General features: G+C 36.9%; 1 protein-coding gene across 1 annotated transcript in view; it reads right to left on the bottom strand.

The window, feature by feature from the left end:
- The window catches only part of LOC135074111 (centaurin-gamma-1A), a 337,729-nt gene that overhangs the window by 256,573 nt on the left and 57,148 nt on the right, over positions 1–24,008 (bottom strand). The gene's annotated exons all lie outside the window — the stretch shown is intronic.

Genomic DNA, 24,008 nt, shown 5'->3' with positions numbered 1-24,008 from the left:
ATTATGGATGCGAAAGGTGGCAAAAAACAAGCTATACATATACATTTGTTACTTGTTAAGATCAATTTAAACGATAGATGTAGACACACGCGATTGATGAAATATTTATGTATACTGTCTATTATTGTTCATTTACTTAACAAAACAATTTCCTGTATCCAATTAATGATAACAATAGAAAACAATATCCGAATATGTTAATATCCGAACCATTATGATTACCCTGAATTAATTAGCCAAATGTATCAGAAATTCCAATTAATAATTAGATCGACATAAGCACAATACGTTTAATGCGAATTCTGATTTAACACGGCACAGCACAAAGAGAGCAGTACGGCTAGCACGAAAAACTTTCGAGTTCGAATAGTTTGCGTATTCGAATCGCCATCAAAAGATTTAGTACGAAAACTACAACAGCGCCCTTGTAAACGTGTCGTAAAGTGAACTTAGTATGAGAAATGGTTGCACGAAACTTATTTTGAGAATCAAAATTGTTACGTTTAATTCGAAGGTTGAGTATCGAATTTTGTTGAATACGCAGACGATTCGAAAACGAAAGTTGTTCATGCTAGAGTAGAGGTACAGCCAGTGTAAAACAGACAAGTACAGACAAGTACATATAAAGCTATTAAACTTTGCGATGAGTTTGCAAACTGCATGCATTCATGCGCTAAAGAACTGCAAGCCTTTTGCCTGTTTCTATGTTCTTAAACTAATTATAAGTTAGTACAGCTCTTTAAACACGATTATGTGATATGATATCCAAGTATAATTAGCAGAATATTATATTAACACTGAAGATTCAGAACTGTAATCGAATTAATTAGAATATTTACACCAATCAATACTTCAGTTTCAATTAAGCTTTGGACGTTTCAGACATAATAATAGAACTAAAGCTTTTAAGTTAAGGCACTAGATAATGGTTCGCATCTTCTGGGAAAGCTCTCTCTATTTTATTTATATTCTGAGAACCTCTATCGTAAATTGGAGGTTTCCGGCGACTGGGACCGCAATTAACTGGGACCGCGGTCCCAGTCGCCGGATCCGTAAAAAATAAATAATTTTCTGTAAATAATTAATTTAATTTCCAGGTAGAGTGGAATACAATTTTCAAACAACCGACTTTCATCAATACATCATTGTCTGCTTGGTAGGAGTTGTTGAATTCCTAAGTATATGCACTGCACACCTCTTAGGTAATAACAATTGTTTTCTATATTTTCCACACTAACAACTGTCAGAGCTAGCATAGCTATACTTAGGCTGGGTTGCACCATCTTACTTTAACATTAACAAAGTCAAAAATCTGTCAAACTCCATGAAACACCAGTTATCGTTATAGTTACCGTTATAGTTAGGTGGTGCAACTCAGCCATAGAGTGTGGAATAAAGCCGTAACAAGGTATCTACCTCCATAAAATTACTCACGCAAAACTTTCGTTTTATTTATTTAAATTACAACTTATACTACGAGTATAATAAATTACACTTACGATATTTTCTCTCGCGCAGTTGCAGCACATGAGTAAAGAATTCTTTACTCTGTGGTTAGTAAGGTAATAATATGTATTAGCTGTTCTCTTCCAGCTGTTAATTGCTGTCTCACCTTACATTCCGTTACGGACGATACGATCATAATTAAATTAATCTCTTGTAGCAGGTACTAGAATTAATAATAGCCTTGTATTTATTTACCTGTAATTTACTAGGTTTCTCTTCCTTGGGGAGTCTCACGGTAAAGTTACATTATTAATGTTTTTGGGAGATATTCTATTGTTTTATTTTTTGCATATTTTGCATTTCTTAATTAACCTACATTGTGCTAATATTATGTAAAGACAGTGCAAATGAAACCAATAATAAAAAGCGTATTTAGGTAAACTAAGGTTTTATAAGCATATCTGTCATTATGTAAAAACTACTAGTTAACTAACTAAGCTGGTGTAGCGACCCAAATTGAGTCTAATAAACTTACTGATTTTGTAACATCATTTTCTTTTTTATAGTTTCCATCTATAATAATGTACGTATTTACAAAAAAAAAGTATTTAAGTATGTTTATATCCGTGGTCTAGTACCTATAGTACAAGCTTTGCGTAGTTTGGGACTAGAGGCGCAGTGTAAAATGACTAAGGCCCAGTTTTTTGATTCATGGTTAAAATAACAAATTGTTAAATTTTGCTACTAATGGTTAAATATTAACAAAATGTTAACTGATAGTTAAAAAATGTACTAAAAGTCAAGCTAACCATTGTTCGAAAAACATTTTTTTCTGATATTTAACCACTTGTCATTTGACATCTGTCAAATTTGACTATTGGTTATTTTAACTACGAATCAAAAAACCGGGCCTAAGGATATAAAAATAAATGACTACTGGATATAAATTTTCAAGGATATTTTATTTAACCTAGCCGCAGACCATCGATTTTTAGTTGGCCGATAGTTGGGTCGGGCTGTTGATCAGTATGGAGATGTATGAAAGTGCGCACATTACACCGATTTAATATCGGCTGATTCTTCATACAAATTAGAGTCGGGCCCAACTATCGGCCAACTAAAAGTCGGTGGTTTGCGCCTAGGCTTATTTATTATATCGATAAAGTACGTTTCACTTTAGCAAGCAGATATTTTCTATCAATTACCATATATATCGTTTATTAGCAAGCATTTACTCGTATATTAAACAGCAGAACAAACCACCGCATTAATATTAATTAGCGAGACAAACATTTATACTTGTTGACGGATCCGTATCAGTGACGTCATCGCTCAGGCATGAAATATCGACGTATACGCCATTAACATAATTACGGCAGGAATCGATTGCGTAATCGACTGGAGCCGAGCATTGACCGCAACTCGATACTCGGTGATAGGATCTCACACATCGGTACGTTAGTGATGTCACTGGGACGTCTGGGGCGTTTATTTGGGGAAGTGTTTTGACCCGACTTGTTTTTCGACATTGAAGGACAGCAAAAAGTTTTTACTTGATTACGAGTTTTGGCCACTGAAGCCAGTGAAACGGGTCATACAGGTTTTCGTACGAAAAAAAGACGATAAATTGGGGAGAAAACGCTCTTTCATGGTGCAAAAATGGACATAGCTTCTCGCAAGTTCTACTACCGACGTAGGTAGTGGTCTCATTCGATCTTTTACTTTATCAATCCGAATATACCATTCAGGAGTAAGAATTCATGTTCCTGGTCCTTTTAGTGGTACTTCGGATATCCAGCAAACTTCTGCAGTTATTTAATCATCATAATAATTTCAGCCACATGACGTCCAGACGTCCACTGCTGAACATATTATGCCCCCACCAAAGATTTCCAGATTGGTCGGTTGGTAGCGGCCTACATCCAGTCCAGCGCCCTCCTGCTACCTTTATAATGTCCTCAACATAATCGTAATTAAACCATCAATAATGCGTAAGTTTAATTATAACCTGCGCGTGCGTTTGACCCCTCGCAACTCGATCTGGATCGCTCGCGCGTAACATCGATTTACACGCGCGGTTACGCGAATGACGTCACTGCGCTATTAATGGTGCGCGAATATAGCGCAGTGGTTAACTCATGTGGAGCAAGGGCAATGTCCAGGTGCAATGATGCTCTCTGATGCAGTTATAACTGTTTCATATACTTTTTATTAGAGTTCCGGTCCCGAAGGGTAAAACGGGGCCCTTTAATTAAAGATTCCAGGGTAAAAACGGGACCCTATTACTAAAGAAAGAAAGAAAGAAAGAAAGAAAGAAAGAAAGAAAGAAAGAAAGAAAAGCATTTATTTGGTTCCGACTTAAAAAATATAACACACAGAATCAGATAACAAAAAACAAGTATAAGTTAGAACCAAAATTGGCTACCGCTCAGCATGTGTCATGCTCTGGTGTGGTAAATAAAACCAGAACACGACGCTGTTATTCTGCGGTGACCATTTTTGAAGAGAGCTGGAAACAAACATGAGATGAGACAATACACAAAAAACAAACAAAAGAGAAAAATCAAAATAAAAAAAAAATACAATATTAAAAGAAAAAAAAAAGTAAATAGAGGGCGCCACCATCACATACGGGTTTTACTAAGACACTACTATCCGTTTGTCTTTCGGTAACCAGGCTGAATCTCATGAACCGTGATGTGGATAGGTAGACAGTGGATGTATTTTTTTTTCCGCTAAAACAGAATGAAATAAACATTTTAGTAGTGGCTCTCGTACATCAAAGTTTTTCTCGAAAATCTTAATTTCAGGAACAAACTATCACAACCTTACAAGTTTGTATGGAACCCTCAGTGCGCGAGTCCGACGCGCAATTGGCCACTTTTTATCAGTACAGTTATATGCGCTATGATCATAGGTGAACTGAAGGTTCTTAGACAGGTGTTATGGACATCTTGACTGTTCACAAAAAAGCAATGAGATGGTGAAGGTCGCGGGAAGCACCTGGATATGGGCAGCGCAGGACCGGTCATTGTGGAAATCCTTGGGGGAGGCCTTGTCCAGCAGTGGACGTCATTTGGCTGAAACGAATTAACGAGAGCACGTCATTTTGAACTGTTTTCTTTTTTTGCAATGTAATAAATTAAATTCTTTTTAGATACATCGAAGCGTTGAAGGGCTTGAACGAAAACGCCACAATGTCCGTCCGTCTCCAGGATCAAGACTCGAAACGTATCCAGTTGCAGCGAGGGCAGAGACAGGGAGATGTCATATCTCCGATACTGTTCACCACCGCCTTGGAAGATGTTTTCAAGCTTCTGGACTGGAGCGGATTCGGCATAAATATCAACGGCGAGTATATCACCCACCTTCGATTCGCGGACGATATCGTAGTCATGGCTGAGACCGTGGAGGACCTAAGCACAATGCTCAATGGCCTCAGTAGAGCCTCTCTTTTTGCCTCAAAATCCAGCTAATTTCAGTATCAACTTCATACCTAAACCTAACATTTCACGGTAAGTACTGAGAGGGAATATAAAACAAGAACGTGGTGGATCAAATGTCAAGAAATCCGACGATTTGATTACACCCTAATTCAGTTCGCAACTTGAACTCGATACGGCTGAAATTCCTATAGAGCTCAACTCCAATTTAAGTTGGGCACTTTTATACGAACTTTCGCACGCTCCCGCGGTAATGCGATAACTTGAGAACTATGTTGATGCATGTTAGTGCTTATGTGCAAGTTTGAAATTGCAACAAATAATAAACACACCTTGAGGGGAGTTCTTCGTTCGTTCGTTTCAGCTGAGAGACGTCCACTGCCGGACAAAGACCTCCCCCAAGGGTTTTCACAAAGACCGGTCCTGCGCCGCTCGCATTCAGGCACCTCCCGCTACCTTCACCAGATCGTCGGTCCACCTAGTGTTACAGTCCTACAGGGGAGTTCTATGCTCCTCATTATACTATACTATAATTAACGACGATTAACGTGTGCGAGACTTCAGATTTATATGCTGTGTCACGTCTTATTATAGATGACCCACGCTGAACTGTCCCACCAAACTCAATGACAGGGGGGCGCTACCATCGTTCAACTATATGGTTTCCGACATGGAAAAAATCGGAACCAGCGATCTGGTATTGACGGTGGCGCCCCACTGTCAATGTCAGGGGTAGGACAGTTCAGTATTTTGGAACTATATGTCAATATCGTCACCCATCCCGTGCCGCTTCCATACCTAAGCGCTAGATCTATAAAGTTGCAAGTAACAGATTTGTGAAGGCGAATTGTATTGACAGAGAATAAATGTACTTGTTTGTACCAATCTTATACCAATTAACAAGGATATTTATTATTTAATTACCTCGCCACAAACAAAGCAATATTCATACATCATCACGTCCATCAATATTCAATGCAATAAAGCATTAAGCAATCTACTTTATTATTATACTAAGACACTAAATTTTAATGGTTGCTTCTAGTAGAGCAAGTGAGAGAGAAATTCTAAACTTCGAAAATTGGTTGCAATCGGATGTAATAACGTAGATTTTTTTTAAACAATAAGTTACTACCCTTTTAGTGTAGGTACATTCGACAGCTCATAAGACTATTATTTTTTATTACAAAGACGTATCTATTCATTTTTGCTGTTATTATTTCTATTACTTACTTTAAAGCAAAGAAATCATTAGAAATAAGGCCACAGACAGAGATTTTGTAAGAATAAACAATACATACTCGATATTTTAAGTTTCACTTCCGATCGCAATTAAAAATGTTGAATTGTAAAGATGATAGGTAATGATTGTTCATGACATTTGATTGTTTTATAATTAACAATCTTAAGACAGGAAAATTGTGTTAATTGATTGGATAAACGGAGAAATAGACGTATTTATTAAATCGTTCGTTCGTTTCAGCCAAATGACGTCCACTGCTGGACAAAGGCCTCCCCCAAGGTTTTCCACAATGAACGGTCCTGCGCTGCCCGCATCCAGGCGTAAAGGTCGCGGGAAGACCGCGACCTTTACCAGATCGTCGGTCCACCTAGTAGGAGGCCTGCCCACGCTACGTCTTCCAGCCCGTGGTCGCCACTCGAGAACTTTCCTGCCCCAACGGCCATCGTCTCTACGAGCTATGTGCCCCGCCCACTGCCACTTGATTTTAGCAATTCTGCGAGCTATGTCGGTTACTTTGGTTCTCCTGCGGATCTCCTCATTTCTGATTCGATCACGCAGGGAGTTGTGTGTCCGTGAATGCCCGTGTTGCACCCACTCCTCTGAAGGTTGGAGACTCTACACTCGAAGTTGTTGACAATTATGTATACCTGGGACAAACAGTCCAGTTAGGTAGGTCCAACTTCGAGAAAGAGGTTAATCGTCGAATCCAACTCGGATGGGCAGCGTTCGGGAAGCTTCGCCATATACTCACGTCCGAAATACCGCAGTGTCTCAAGTCGAAAGTATTTGACCAATGCGTATTGCCAGTGATGGTATACGGATCTGAGACGTGGTCGCTTACTATGGGCCCCATAAGAAGGCTCAAGGTCATTTATTAAATAAATTTAAGATATTTATTCTAAGAATAGAAGATCTGGCGAAAATCGCGGAAAGTGTAGCGAGGCCTTTCCCGACATGTTCCACCTATGCGCAGACCGTCTGCTATGCGTGCAGACTCCATCTTCGACCACGCCATCTTTTATGTCAAATTTCAAGATTTTTTCCTTTCTCGAACCTTCTTCCTCCGCTTCCACTGCGCTAAGTACGTCTTACACGCTCCTTTGATACCGTTAATTGATAAGCCCTTTATTTATGCCTGATAGCGACCTAATTTCGCCGTAATAAACTTACTGGTGAAATGACTTGAGCTCCTTGTAAATTAATCAATATCAAGAAGCGATAACCTTTGGAGGGTAGTCGCAATCTTTCATGTCAATGGACTTGATTGATTATGTCCACTTAGATTAAATATACCTACATATTATGTTCATTTATATTTATCGATAGTATTTTTGTTATGATATTGCCAGTTTTAATCGCTTATTGAGTAGAAAGGATTTTTGACCCATAACAATTAAGCGAAAATATCATACACTAGCTGCCCCAGCGTGCTTTGTACCAGCTATGTTGAACAATAATGTAGGATTCTTATGGTGAAAGAACTTTTCAAATCGGTCCAGTAGTCTCTGAACATATTCAATACAAACACAAACAAACAAAAATATTTACTTTATTAATTCTACTTAGCATCTTTACTAATTTATAAAGAAACTTTACCCAAAAATATCATGCTTTTAGCATTACATCGACATAACATTAATTATGATTTTTTAAAGATTAAAATGTCTCAAATGATCATCAACATCACAATTTTTAGAATTTCGAATTCCGTAACTTATGTTGTCCACAATTTGTAAAGAAAAGGAGAGTTTGCAAAAAGATTTGTAGAGCGAGTAAGGATTCGCACTTGGCCGATTTCTTTGAAACAGATAAAGATAAATACGTATCTCTCCAAGTATAACGTCTTCAAGATTTCTTTTTATACAGATAAAGATGTACAAGCAATTAGTATAACGCTAAAGTATGCGTGTAGTGCTCTAAGTATGGGCCAAGCCATTAAAGTTTAAATACAACTAAACTTTAATGCCTTCCTAATGAAGACGTCATGTTCACGGTACAGCTACGCGACACCTACCGTTCTATCCGAGTTCTCCGTACTAATGCAGTAAAACGGTACCTTAAAGGTGCTAGCTTTTAATGATAACTGCCCAACTTGTTTGTATGATGGTACTATTCATGAGCGATAGAGATAAAATGATAACATACGCCATCCTTTTCTACTGAGAGCAGGCCCAAAGAGTATTAAATAGTTTTTTTTTGAAGAATTTGAATTACCTAATAGTCGTTAGAGTTCCAATTTCTATCTACAATGTTTTACTCAGTGACTTTTAATCAATTATTAAGTTTTTAAAGGCATTATGTAACAATGCTGGATGCAGGCCGCTACCAGCCGGCTAATCTGGAAATCCGATAGGCCTATGTTTTCAGTACGGCACTATTCCCACCTCTCGTTCCCACCGCTGCAAATCCTGTGTAGCCTGGATCTACAGTTAGTACAACAGTGGACGTGTTATGCCTGAAATGGTGATGAATGTAACATAGCAGTTTTTGCTTCACACTTTTCAGGATTCTGTTCAGATGAGGTTGATAAAGGATCAACAAACCGCACCAAAGCAAACATTTCTCTTAACGGAATAGTTTCAATGAGTATTTGACAGAAGCAATTAGCGTCGTGACTCCTCAGTCCTCGAGGAGTAACAACAAAGGAGGGGAAGATAATTCTGCAATTAGTGCCTGAGTTTGCTGCCCTGGGAATTGTAACGTCGCCAGTAGGAATATCTAAGTTATGAAGAGTTATATTAAGATTGTTTTTTGTTTAGTTAAAAGATGAAACGCTTAGAAGTATTTATTAATTAATACCTCCACGTGGTTTCTAAAAAAGAGCTATTATAGCCGAATAACGGAGCAAAATAAAAAGAAAGTTATACCGTTACTGATTAAATGTTATATGTAGAATGGCGAATGCGAATTGAAAATCATCAATCATCGATGGATGGACGACTTGTTTTGATTGTTGAGAACTTCATGATACAGCCTGTATCATCACAGAATAAGTAATAGTTGGTATCACTGAGAGAAAATGAGTTAGACATTTCATCAGCAATAGTGGTGTGAAATAATTTTAGATATGGCACATAAAGCACTTCGTAGAAGTAGATAGATAGATAGAAATGGTTTATTGACACAATAAAAAAAACAAAACACAAAAAAACAAGTAGGTACGAAGTACAAGTACGAAGTGTCTTTAATCTCCACCATTTAAACTATTAGTCACGTGAGTTTAAAGCTCTCAAGTTCAGTATCGGGAACCCGCGGGCACTCAAACTGCATCAAACTTCATCAGGGTATTATCAGCCACTTCAGGAGTAAGCTTGTAAGATGCCGCATTTTCTGCAGGGTTGACGCTAGCTAGTGTTCCTGAGAAAATATTTGCTGGTGCTTTTTGTTATACTTTTTTGCGTAGAGATGAACAAGATAGAGAAGAAAGCTTTATCATGCATCCTATTGCAGAACGAAGGAGGAAACCAATGTGGTCGGTGCCAAACTCTAGCGCGCGAGTTCAGCGCTGATACAAGGATATAATATGTGATAACAAAGGTGAATGTTGAAAAGCAGTTTATCTGATACTTACCTAGTAAAGTTGATATTTGATTGATTTAAGTGATGATCTAGATCTAAGCATAAGTTACTTTCTTTATATATTATTTGTGATTGTTACTTGTTGTGTATGCCTAATAATAAATAAATAAATAAATAAATTTGCAATTTTACTAGCAGATCTAGACTAATTTTACCACCTTGTCTAGTGGTTCTTATACCAGATTTCAACGCCAGCTGTCGAGTCCTTTTGGGGGCAGTGTTTGTTTGATGATCATCCATATCTGCCCAGAGTACTGGGCCTTAGGAATGTACAATCATATTTATGTGTTTTTGCATGTATATATTAGTTTTGCAGACACGGTTTTTAGTTTTACATTATGAACGGTACTGAATTGGACCGACAGCTAGAGACAGCTAAAAGTAGGTAACCCATTTAAAAAAAAACACAAATAAGCAACCCTACCCTCTGTATTCTCAACTTCAGTGGCGGGGCAAGATCTAAATTTGATGTGGGCAAGACAGATTTCGCGAGGCCTTGTCACGGTAATACTATCTATACAGTATTCCAACTCGGCCATATTTTTGAAATAAATGTCAACAGCCCCGCGGTACGTCACGGTATGACAACATGCGATAGGGCTGCCCACCTACAGTACCCATTCTAATTACATCTGTCCACTTAGAATTTCTATCTAGTTTTGTGATTATTTTTTTATTTTATTTAGACAAACAAAATACTTTGTGAATGGAATAGGATAAAAATGCGTGTTGTTTTGTGTTAGTAGATTTAATTTAAAAAAATGTACTTAAATAATTTTGAATCTACTAATCAAAATGAGTAGGTACTTAATGACCTGTTACTTTAATTTCAGGCGGATTAAGTCGTGGGCAAAAGCTGGTTTAATACAATATAATTTTTATTTCAAATCAAACTGACTGAAAATTACCATTTTTGACTGTTAATAACTTGTTTTTGACAAATTTGACCGTAAATGACGGTAGTCAAATTCAATCACCTTAGTCATTTTCAACACTAGCTAGGCCATCGACGTCCGTTCGGCACATTCGCGACACCCCTAACCCTAACTTTTGGATTTCGACCGCGTCCCGAGATTTGAAATTCGAAGGAAAGCTCGCGTTTCGTCGGTTTATATGAAGTTATAATACTGTATGATATTATTACCGTGGCCTTGTTCTGTGGCGAACTGAATTATAAAAAAAGTAATAATAAAAAAACAATGAACACTGACAAGTTTTTATTCATAAAAATACAAATTAGATTAATATTAAAAAACAATTTTTTTGAGGCGCGACACAGTGGATCGAAATGGCAATAAAGTGGACATAGGGATTTTTTTCCGGAAAATCGAATTTTAAAAATTGCCAATCGATAGGCCTTTACTCACTCATCACGACATGTCATATCACATTTTTCTCTAAACCTGATACTTTAGCTTAAAAAAAATAATTTGTGATTTTTTTGTATGAAACGAGACATAAAGTACTAATTTTCTCCGAAGACCTGCTAGATTGTGACTTGAAACAACCTAGGTCGGTATAACTGCTTTATTTACTAATATTCTAAGTTATTTCCAGCTGCTCCAAACCGCAACCTGGCCTGTTAAACGATTCCGAAAAAAAATTAAAATTGACTCTTCTTGTAATTCTATTTTAGTACTTTTTTTTAGAAAAAGCGTCTATTACGGTACTAGAAAGTGATTTTATCGTTAGGTGACATCGTTATCTATTCTCAGAATCTGTTAAACCCTTTCTTTCCTATCAGCACATGACATCAAAACAACAATGAAGTTAAACATACCTCGTAATTAACGTGTTTTGCGAATAAGCAGATAATGGTCAGGGGTGTGGTGGGTAAAAAACAGATAAGGATTGTTTATTGGTCTTAAATTTAGTTAGGGCTGTGTAACGTCACCAATAAAATTCAACTTTAAATGCGGTTTTTAACATGTAATTACAATGGAAGCTATTGTGAATAATATAGATTTGTTCGTAGTCTTAAGAAATACGTTAAAACCTTTGATAGACAGTGAGGAACTTTATAATCACCTTTTGCAGAAAATGGTACATTTAACAGAAGAAAACAGTGTTAAGTTAAAAAAGTTTTGCCGGAATTTTTGTACTAATCTTAATGGACGACGGACAAACAGTCATCTATCTCTTCCCCAATTTTTAAGAAGAAACAGTGATTGGCTTGAATCTCCAATTAACTGGGTCTGACGCGCTCACAATGTATGAAAATGTTTGTTTTTGAATGTTTCCCGCTAGGGGCGCTGTACAATCCGTCATACATTTAATGTTATTTTTTGACGCGCTCAATGTAAACTCACACTAGGCCCTCAGATCTTTTTAATGTATGTATAGTAGCTGCGTTTATTTCTTCAGGAGAATAAGACTCACTTATACGCGCCACACAGCTTTATTTCTGTTTCGGAGTTAATTTATGTAACAGTTTCCTCGGGATAAAGGAAGTAGTCGAAGCATGTAGTGTAGAAGTGAGTGGCACGTTTTCTTTAATTGCATTTATATTTGACTAACACCAATATTTTTGGGGCACCATGATTGTGTCAGAAGAAAATCTCTAAAGTTCGCGTCGTGGAAGGTGCAATTTATTTGATGTTGAGTGTAGTTGCCAGACCCAGTTAATTGGAGATTCAAGCCAATGACTGTTTCTTCTTAAAATTTGGGGAAGAGATAGATGACTGTTTGTCCATCTTCCATTAAGATTAGTACAAAATTCCGGAAAAACTTTTTTAACTTAACACTGTTTTCTTCTGTTAAATGTACCATTTTCTGCAAAAGGTGATTATAAAGTTCCTCACTGTCTATCAAAGGTTTTAACGTATTTCTTAAGACTACGAACAAATCTATATTATTCACAATAGCTTCCATTGTAATTACATGTTAAAAACCGCATTTAAAGTTGAATCTTATTGGTGACGTTACACAGCCCGAACTAAATTTAAGACAAATAAACAATCCTTATCTGTTTTTTACCGACACCCCTGACCATTATCCGCTTATTCTCAAAACACGTTAATTACGAGGTATGTGTAACTTCATTGTTGTTTTGAAGTCATGTGTTGATAGGAAAGAAAGGGTTTAACAGATTCTGAGAATAGATAACAATGTCACCTAACGATAAAATCACTTTCTAGTACCGTAATAGACTAAAAAGTACTAAAATAGAATTACAAGAAGAGTCAATTTTAAATTTTTTTCGGAATCGTTTAACAGGCCAAGTTGCGGTTTGGAGCAGCTGGAAATAGCTTAGAATATTAGTAAATAATGCAGTTATACCGACCTAGGTTGTTTCAAGTCACGATCTAGCAGGTCTTTGGAGAAAATTAGTACTTTATGTCTCGTTCCATACAAAAAAAACACAAATTATTTTTTTTAAGCTAAAGTATCAGGTTTAGAGAAAAATGTGATATGACATGTCGTGATGAGTGAGCAAAGGCCTATCGATTGGCAATTTTTAAAATTCGATTTTCCGGAAAAAATCCCTATGTCCACTTTATTGCCATTTCGATCCACTGTGCGCGAGGCCCCTTGTACCGCGAGGCCGTAGGCGGTGGCCCACGTCGCCCACGCCTTACGCCGCCTCTGCTCAACTTGGCCAGCCGGTAACATTTCAGCCAGGTATTTTAGTAGGTAGTTACCTCCTTGGAACTCCTGTTTCAAAGCCCGCATGTACTCTTTACCGTTCAGGTTTCGGTAACCGGAGCTTTGGGTCAATTAAGTTTAAAAGTTCCGGCCTTTGACGCCTAAGGAATAGGAAATGTACGAAGATTTAGTAGAATTACTTAGAGAAACAAAGAATACAGGATTTCCTTGGCTCTGGGCCTTTAATTGAATCTTAATCGTAATTATTGCACCAACTACCAGGAATTGCAGTAGATAGTACTAAACCAATAAATAATCTATACTTATAATAAATCTGTAGAGAGGTCAATTCTGTACATGAAATATATTTTCAAAATAACTATCAGGGGGTGATTAGTGATCGATACTGATGCCAAAAATGCAATCAGTAAAATTTTTGTCTGTCTGTCTGTATGTTCCTTATAGAAACAAAAACTACTTGACGGATTTTAACGAAACTTGGTACAATTATTCTTCATACTCCTGGGCAGGTTATAGTATACTTAGGAATTCCCACGGGAACGGGAGTTAGCGGGAAAAAACATTTGTATGAAAAATCTAAACCGCTTAAGTTAGACGCTTGAAATTTGGCATGCAGGTATCTTTGTAAACTTAAAGCTTAGTTACAACAGGATATTGCAAAATTCCCATGGGAACGGGAGTTAGCGGGAAAAAACATTTGTATGAAAAAATCTAAACCGCGTAAGATAGATGAAGGGGTAAAACGGGATCCACGCGTACGAAGTCGCGGGCGACCGCTAGTATGTTATAAAAGTTCTGACAATCTCCATGAGAGCTTTAATATAGTTAACTTGTCTAACAGTCAGCAGCAGAAATTTTCGGCTGCAGTCCAAAAAATACAATTTTATTGCCTAATTAAGTTTCAGGACGAGTGTCAGTTTTAGAACAGGGGACACCACACCAGAATCCTCTTTTCTATTGTAATATAGCACATATTACAATAGTAATAGATATCATAAAATGTTTAGCTTGATCTACAGTCGAAAGCACATCTAGGGTTACCAGTAATTTTGCACAATTAAAATTAACACTTGTTTATCCCCTGTGGATTACAAGCAGTATAAAAACAATAACATGCGACTTTTTGAAATTTCTCAGTACGTTTTAGAGAAAATTCTCAAGCTACAACAAAATCTCAGGATTTTTCAATGAAAATCAGGCATTTTCTCCGGACTTTTGATTTTTTCATCTAGTAACCAAACCTAAGCACATCAGACTATACATTTTCGTGGCAAATTCGCCCATATTACCAATAGATAAGATGCCACAGTGTTCAGCTTGATAAGCTGTCGTCTATACTTGTCGTCAGTCCCTACATAAACATGGGGTGAAACTACCCCCGTGTCTTCAAAATTTTCCAACAAGAGGGAACTTTCTCAAACGAATTTAATTATGATTACGAGGTTTTAATTATCTTTATCAGTTGTTTTAGACTGTTTGTATTAAAGGTTTAATTTGAACTTGTTATTAGCTTTTCCAATAATGCTCAACTAAAAAGTCTGATTATGGTAATCAATTATTTTTTTATAATAATAAGCGTTCTAAACTTAGAACCAACACAGAAAATAATGATTTTTCTTTTCGTACGAAACTCTTGTGTTGATAATTTTGATTTTAGATGTTTTTGAAATAGCTATAAATGTACTAAAGATCGCTTAACTCAGTCATTGCCTGAGGTATGGGAGCGGCACGGGACGGGTGACATTGACATAATATTATGACATGACATGGCATGGCATAAAAATCTGATGTCTCGCTGACGTTTCACCGTCACAAAATCATCCCGTGCCCCTCCCATCAGGCACTGAGTTAAGCATTAAACTACGACACTAAATACCCATTGATACGCCCAACTAACCGTGAAACACTAACGCGTCTGTTCTCCATAACATTAATTAATAATAACTAATTATTACGATAGTCTGTATCGGCGCACGTCCAAGTTAGCAAGTTGGTCGAGTTGGCCCATTGTTTGGGTCATCATCATCATTTCAGCCACACGTCCTGGTACTGCTGAACATAGGCCTCCCCCAATGCTTTCCATGTTGATCGATTGGTAGCGGCCTGCGTCCAGCGCTTCCCTGCTACCTTTACGATGTCGTCGGTCCACCTTTGTTTGGGTAGGGAGTTATAATTATTAGATACAAGCGTCTGGGCTCTGCAGTAGTGAGTTTAAGAAGTCATAGATGGCGTTGTGCGATTTTACAACTCGCTATCTTGAATCTTAAAATTGTCTTTTAATAGAAGTCACCACCAGGCAAAAGCAAGATCATGAAAATAACATGATAAAATACGACCACTGGCAAATCTTGAAAACCATAATCTAAGACTAATCCCTATTAACACAGTAGATAAATCAAATATATACTGTGCTATTAATATTATAAATGCAAAAGTAACTCTGTGACTGTCTGTCACGCTTTCACGTTTAAACAACTGAACCGATTTTAATGAAATTTGCTATAGAGATAGTTTCGAGTTCCAGGAAAGGACATAGCATAGTTTTTATCCCGGTTTTTGAAACAGGGACGCGCGTGATATTTCTTTTTGTGTCAGACTAAATTTCACGCGGGGGAACCGCTGGCAAAATCTAGTTATAAATAATACTTGTATATTCTAATTAATTTCTGTAATTCACAAGTGGTTGTTGTAGTGAAATGAATAGTTAATTGCCCCTTGATTACCGGCTTTCAACTTGATCCGCTCATCAGGCAGCGTTAACGGTTTAGTTTAACTACAGTTCAGTCAGACTGCGTAATTAGAATTTAGAGAAATCACATAAGAGCCTCCTGTCAAAATACAACGTTCCTAATTTATTTTTGTTCTCAGGAAAATATACAAGATGGCAACAAGTTCAAAATTAAAACATTTGATATAAACTGCTTAAAGCTTACTGCTTTAAAAATCTCTTAAACGAGTTCGTTCGTTCGTTTCAGCCAAATGACTGCATGAATAGCGATTCAATTGTATGAAGACCGGCAGTCTGGCATTTGATAAATCGTGTCTAGAGAACATTTAAAAGAGCATCGTAACTAAATATTAACTATGAAAATTATATCTTACATGGAGTTATGGTGTACCAGCAGTAATTTTAGACAGACTCCACAATGCAAATTAAGCCCACACTAAAGATCAAACGGCAGAACTAAGGCCATCCATCAAAATACCACATTACAAAGGTACGGGATAACGGGACGCGTCCCCCAGCCCTCCGGGATCCCGCTGCAATCCCGGAGGCAAGAAAGATCATTGTAAGGCACCGGTCCAGTGAGAAGCTAGTAATATAACATTTTCTGATTGAAGATGGCAAATTAGGGTGAACCAAGTCTTTGGCAAGACGTTGCGTTCGTAATTCGTATCGCTTTTTATTGAAAAAACCGACAGGAATTGGTATAATTTTGTTCTTGTTATTTATTTGTTATTGGAGTAGATCTTGTGGGATATCTAAACGCCATAATTACCCAGTTTTTACGATAACTTGGGCTTGTCGTTCTAGCCACTTTAGTGTCAATTGTCATAATTATTATGTACCTAGTACATGAGTAAGTACTTACAGCTTGAATTCGGGCGTGTTGCTACAGTCTTGGTCACAGGCAGAATGACACAACATAACAATTATGTGTATAAGCGGGATATTTTGTTTTTTCATTTCTATCTCCTTTCTAAATGATATAAAAATCTTTATTGCGTTCTGGTGAAGGTCGTGGGAGGTTCTTGAATGCGGGCGGTGCAGGACTGGTCATTTTGGAAATTCTTGAGACCTTTATTCACCCTTATTCAGGATTATTCAGCAGTTAACGTCATTAGGCTGAAAAGAACGCACTTTATTGCGTTTGCCAATATCAAGCACTGGCAGTGGAGCACAGGCCTGAGGCTTAAGGGCATCGTTTCGCCCATTACCTGATTTCGCTGCCCTTTGTTTTGTCGTTCAACATTCCCTTTGCTCAGTATTACGTTTAATAAGTCTTACACACAGACAAGTTACCTTCCTTAGACCCCGCTTTTGTAGATAAATATTTGGTTAACATTATCACATCTTTTGAAAGCGTTTATTTAGCACTTGAATGTCATAGATATCTCGAATTGAAATTCGATTATGTTTTGCGATTCGATTAAGTTTAGCATAAATATGCGCGCAACTTTAGAAATAGTGTAACCTAACAAATTAGACAAGAAAATAATGAGTTGATTAGTTTGTAGATGAAATAAAAAATATCACACGACCCAAACACACGTAACGTAGCTTAGTCGTAGCAATGTGAAAGATCTTAAACATTTTATTTAAGCTTTGCAACTAACTTTTTAGAAACTATGGAGAAATTCGTTGTCTACAGGATGTATTTCTCTGTGATCTCTCTGAAACCCACGAACCGGAAACGCGGTTATTAAAATTAAAACGTTAATTAATCAAGACTTCCTACGATTACAAAAATTATGTGGGAGCAGTATCAAATTGACATTTACTTCTATTGGATGCTTTTTATGGGGTAAAAAATAAGTGAAACGAACGGCATTTCAATTTATGTTGAAGCTTTCAATTATATTGTATCGTATGTATTTTACTTGTTAAAGAAGGATCGGCGATAGGTTTACTTAAGTCTTAAGTGAATTAAACAAAAGAACCTGCCATAAATGTAAATCCTACGCTTAATTCCGAAGTTCGTTACTTCATTACTTTTGACGTACATGTTCCAGACAGAAAATGCTGGAAGAAAGTTCGCTGCCCTTGAGCATCCTACAAGAAAATTTGATTTAAATAAAATTAAGGGCCATAGCACACACGCTGAAAGATTGATGATTAGCGAATTTGCAACTAAATCGATGCTGCATCGCGTTTTGCGTTCGATGATTCGATGGTTGTCGAAGTCGAGCGTTTTTGCGTTCGAATGGTGCGGAGAGCGGGTGAATAACCCAAAGGGTGAAATAGGGCTACAGTACTCCGTAAAGCTGTTTACATTATTTCGGGTCTAGATGTCACTTTCTCTCATGCTGGTATCTCACCATAGCGTAAGAGGAATGGCAACATTCGAAACTCGGATAGCATTGTTGAGTTTGTCTTACAGGTCTTTGGATTGCATGATGGGAAATCAATGGCCATCAGGGGATACCCATTGTGTTAGCCTTCGAAAAGCTTGTAACGTGTCTGCAGCAGCCTTTATACAAAATTAACTTAACTAACACGCCGAGCAACTGCGAGTTCATCGGAGTTTCATTTAAAATAATTCAAAAACAAAACACCTGTTATTCTAAGCTCGGAGCTGTTCGAACAAGTTCGAAGTCCTTGAGCGGAGTACAAAATGGATTTACTTCGAAACAGTTGCTAAAGTTGTTTTTATTGCCCTTAGTTTTTTACTTTAGCAAACAAAGTAGATTGAAATCTGTATTTTGTAATAGGTTTCACTTTTTACGAGTAATCATAAAACTTGCTATTATATTATTCTTTTGTAGAAAAAGATTAAAATTTCGATTGATTTCATTTAGGTAAGTAGGTAGGTACATTGATTGATTGATTTCGTTGAGTGTTTCTTCATTTTGTTTTTCTGAAAGATTCTTTTAACTTTTTTGACACGAACATACTCGTTAAATCACGTTGTTGTTTGTTGTTGCAAAATCACACCTTATTTAGTAATATCATAGATATAACTATGCTGCAACAGTATTTGGCTTGTAGGTAAGTAGGTACATATTAAAAAGCTTAATAATCATTATTTTGCACAATTATAACCCTTCTACCATGTGATAAGTATTCGAAGTCTCTTTAAACACTTTTAGGTACCTACTTGCAGTAATATTTTACTTCGAACCCTTTAAAATATAACCCTTTACGTACCTGCGACCAGCAAACAAACAATGGCTTTTATTTGTAGACAATTCGACATGAAAAAGAGCAGAGGCGGTGCCAAAGAGTTTATATGCTAAACGCAAACAACGCCGGGGTATGCGTATGTGTTACGTATGGGTCAATATTTGCGACAGATACTGGAATAAACGCTTTTAGTTGCATCTGTACAGCCCAATATAAAATCGTGTCAGCATTGCAATGTTAAATGTAGAGCGATTAATAGAAATTAAAAAAAAATACTTTCCCTGGGATAAAGTTGAATTTACGAGTAATCAAAATACTTTTACTTCGCCATCATCTCATGTCTGCATTTAATCTTCATGATCTCACCAAAACATTTTGTTACCTGTAACAAAAAACAGAAAATATTAAGGCGATTAGAGTCCTCAATGACCTTGGGCGTTTGACCTTCACGCCGCGCGAAACACCCGCGCACCCCGCACGAAAACTCCGATTTGACACCGATCAAAATTACACGGGCATAGGTAGATACAGAATAGAAGCTCTTTTTCATGACATTACTGCCTATTATTTTAAACTTGAATTGATGAACCTTGATGTCGGTGTCATTTAACTCAGGCGTAAAGGTATTTAATAAAAAATAACACAATCCATAAACATTTTGTACGGGATATTTTTTTTTTATTTTATTAAATTTTTTCGTAAATTTTCTAATGTTTTTGTCGGTTCAGCCGTTCTCGAAATTTGAACATGTAATATGTAGGTAACTTCGGGTGGAATCTTGCAAGCTGAATTTGTTAGACCAACTTCCTGACGACAACTGTAGGTATTGGAACACATAGTAGTATTGTCTATGGTTTAAAAAAGCAAATGTTTTTTCTTTTGTCTATTGTCATTCTCTTTGTGTCACTTATGAAGAATAAACTGAAAATGTGTTTAATCTCGTCTTTTTATTAGAAATCCTTCAACAGCTGATTGAGTTAAAATTTTGGATATACATGTAATTCGGATGACAATGCAATATTGTGATGACATGGAGTCGATCTGATGATAGAGCTGGAATGCCAGTGGCCCCATAGCAACTCCGGGATTAAACGATTCCATCGAGTTTAGGCTCGTTTAATTTGTATTTATTTATTTATATAAATATAATAAGTAAGTAATATTATGTAAGTAAGCTACGTTAAAAATCACGAGTACCTACCTACTTCAATTCTCAAAGGCAAACAGGGTCTGATAATGGATCTGGAATGTGGCCGTAGGAATAGGCTAGTTTCTTTAAAAAAAACTTTTAGTCCGTCAATTACACTATCAAAAAATTTTGGACACGGGATATTTTTATTTGTCAACAAACAAGTAATTACGAAGTTATGATGCGATAAAATTCCGCGTGACGTCACAAATCGCAACAATTTTAAGCACGCCTTAACGTCATGGGCCTCTTCTGAACTTTGGCGCGCTTTATCTCTTTAAATTTTCATAAGTTTAAAAAAGTGAAAAATACATTTAAAGTATTTTTTGGTAAGTTGACCGACGGACTAATTCAAACTCTTGCTTTACCCAGGAAACATCCCTATTCTTCGAAATTATTCCGAGCTACGAGGGGCGGCTGATAATTTCGCGGCCTAAGGTACTTAGCGATGAGTAATTAGCTTGTTACTCATGTCACTAGTTGCGACACTCAGTAGTATTATAAAAAGCAATCACTAATTAAGTTTGCACTGATAGTTCAATTTCTATCGAACAAATGACATCACCATGTCCGCCGAATCTGGAAATTTGCGGAATTTCGACACCGCGCGCCGCGGACATAATTCCTCGTAAAGAAGGAAAATAAACCGAAAGACATTTTTGAAGAGATGTCATCGGTTCTTCAGGATTCTGGACTTTCATATACCATGGTTAAAAAATGGGCCCGACTATTTCAACACGGATGAGAGACCTGTGAAAACGACCCCCACCCTGTCACGATACTGAGTGAAGGAAACGTTCAATAGTCGAAAAAATCGTTCCGGCTGACCAAAGAATTAAATCGTGGCAGATAGCTGAAGAATATTTCTTTATGTTTGCGAGGCTATTGTACAGAAATGACGTGGGAAACTGACACGCGGATTGCTCTTTCTGCAAGACAACGCGCCCGTTCACGCCGCACGTATTGCGAGGCCAAGCCCTGAAAGACACCGGGTGCTCAGAGATTGACCACCCACCATATAGCCAAGACCTAGCGATATTTTCCTGTTTTTCGATTTGAAAAAGGACTTATGGGGCCGGAGATATGCAGATGACAACGAAATTAAAGCTGCGGAAGGTCGTCATTTTGAAAAAAAAATTTTTAGGTGGGTAAAAGGCATTGTATGCGAGATTTAAGAAATGTATTTCATTTGAGGAAGATTATATTACAAAATAAAAAATAGAAACCATTTATTTTATTTCATTAAGTACCTTAGGCCGCGAAATTATCAGCCGCCCCTCGTACATGACGAAAAATCTTTGCTACTACGCCGCAGCAAATTCCGCATCATAAATAAAAAAATAAATTAAAAGAAAAAACCTTTTTTTTAAAACAAGACGTTTTTGTATGCTAATAATTTTAGTTTCATGACATGCTCCCAAAATTCATCATCTTATAAGAGGATTTCAGTTTTTATCGACGAAACTTTTTAATTATTATAGCCTATAGGTACGTTTCATGGTTAGGTAATTTAGGGAAGTTTATTTGCACTTAACATGAAAAATATGGTATCAATGTACTGTGTACCTATGCACCTTCAGTGGCAAGCAACAACAAGGTCTATTGAGTACCTATAGTCTACTAAAGGCATGAAATAAATTAATTTTCACCAAAAATTAAAACCAACTCCAAAACGAATCACCAAAAGGTAGGCTGCCACCGACTCCGAAAATATCAATCATGATATACGGGCATTTGTAATCAGTATCCACATTTTTTAATAAGAACTCTATAGAACAATTTATCAATACCACTTTATCTTATTTTTTGTGGTATTTTCGCGAAGAAACATATTGAAAATCTAATTCTAAATGGCCCATTTGCGCCGAGCCTAAGTATGAAAAATATAAATTGTTTTCTTTACGTAAATCGATTAAGTTACTGATTCTGACTCGCTCCTAATTTGGATACTGATTGCAAAGGCCTAGTAAATAAATAACGGAATATATTTTCAACTTTTACTTATCTAGTGCCGTTTTTTTTTTGGAGTCGATTTTTTTACACTAATAGATTCTATTTAGGTAGATAATAGCGTCCGAGCATGCCTTAATTCAATCGTATCGTCTGTCTGAACGTGCTCTATGAACAACTCTGACATAAAAACTATTGTCAAACAAAGACTAGGTTGCACCATCTTATTTTAAATTTGACAAAAGTAAAAAATCTGTCAAACTCCATACAAAAAAACACCGGTTATCGTCAAAGCTACGGTCAAAGTTAGGTCACGGCAGGTGGTGCAACTCAGCCAAAGAAAAAATTCATTTTGATCGCTAATGTCAGTTTGCAGCGAGTGACACAACCTCCCCGTCTGAAGGCCAGCGGCCGACTGCCGCCCCCACCCCGCGAAGGCCCCCTCAACAGCAAAACGTTCGGAATTTATCAAAAGTAAAATTTATGAATGAAAGTAATGTTCGATTGAAAAACGCAACGTGTCATTTAAAGATTAAAGAATTCCTAATCTATTCGTGCAAAAATATTTTAAATTAACATAGCCGTTTTGGAGGAGTAGGGAATTTAAGTAAAAAATCGATGTCCCGTATTTATTTTTTTAATCCAAAACAAAGAGACGTAGCGAAAATTCAAACGTCACAAATGTAGTCCTTGAACTGTTGTATAACATGTATTTTTTTCAACTATTTCTGTCCAGCAGTAAAAGAGGAGTAGGCTTTACAAAATGCCCATTTGACGCGGATTGAGGACTCTAATCGCCTTAAATACCTTGATTACTTGACAACCTCCATACAGATTACAGGTATTTTGTTAGTAAAAAAACCCCTACAGTCCCGGCCATTATCCAGTACAGAGTGAAATAATTGTTTTACCTATGTACAGTCAGCGTCAAATAGTTGTGTTGTTAAAATTCAATTAATAATTTTGTGGTAGAGACCTATATAACGGTTGACCACCTACACCTACCTTCTTATGCCGCCTGTAGGGCACAACAAAGGGCCCATTAAATATTTTACAATATTTGCCTAATGTACCCCGGGGCTATTTAGGGGAATCCCCGCTTTGTCAGCTCGCATTCGAGGTTTTATTTGCGAAGGTATTTCGTTTTTGGACATTATTTCGGACTTGTAATTGAAATGGAAGGTAAATAATTAGCTATTCCAGATTTTTTGTACAAGTACCTATAGTAATTTTACTTTGAAAAAGGTTCAGAAGTTAAGGCAAAAGCTAAATTAAAAGCTATAATATAAATGTAGAGACATTCAAAAGAGTATTATAATTGGAATGTCAAAAGTTACAAAATATTTTTTTTGTGTTTCTTGTGTGATGTCAAGTACGTTAATTTATAGTTACGTACTTACAGATTATAGATGAAATCAGAAAAATGCGTTAAGATAATGTCAATGACAATGAGCTAGGATCCAATATTCAGACGGGAAGTACTTCATAAATCACCTCTCCTTTAGACTAATAAAATCCTGTAGCTAAGAAATTAGGCAATAAGACTTTCCATGACGCGAAACATAAATCAAACCAGAGTCAAACGAAAACACTAGGCATTGAAATAAATACCAATCCGTCTGAAACATTAAACAAAGCTATTGGAGTGGAAACAAGCTGTCTGTCAGGCCAGACGGATAGGAATCTCCGCAATTTGTGTTTACAAAT

Source organism: Ostrinia nubilalis, chromosome 8 (assembly GCF_963855985.1).
Source record: "Ostrinia nubilalis chromosome 8, ilOstNubi1.1, whole genome shotgun sequence".
Lineage (NCBI taxonomy): Eukaryota > Metazoa > Arthropoda > Insecta > Lepidoptera > Crambidae > Ostrinia > Ostrinia nubilalis.
Note: the sequence above shows the minus strand (reverse complement) of the source record. Positions and strands in the feature narration are given on the sequence as shown.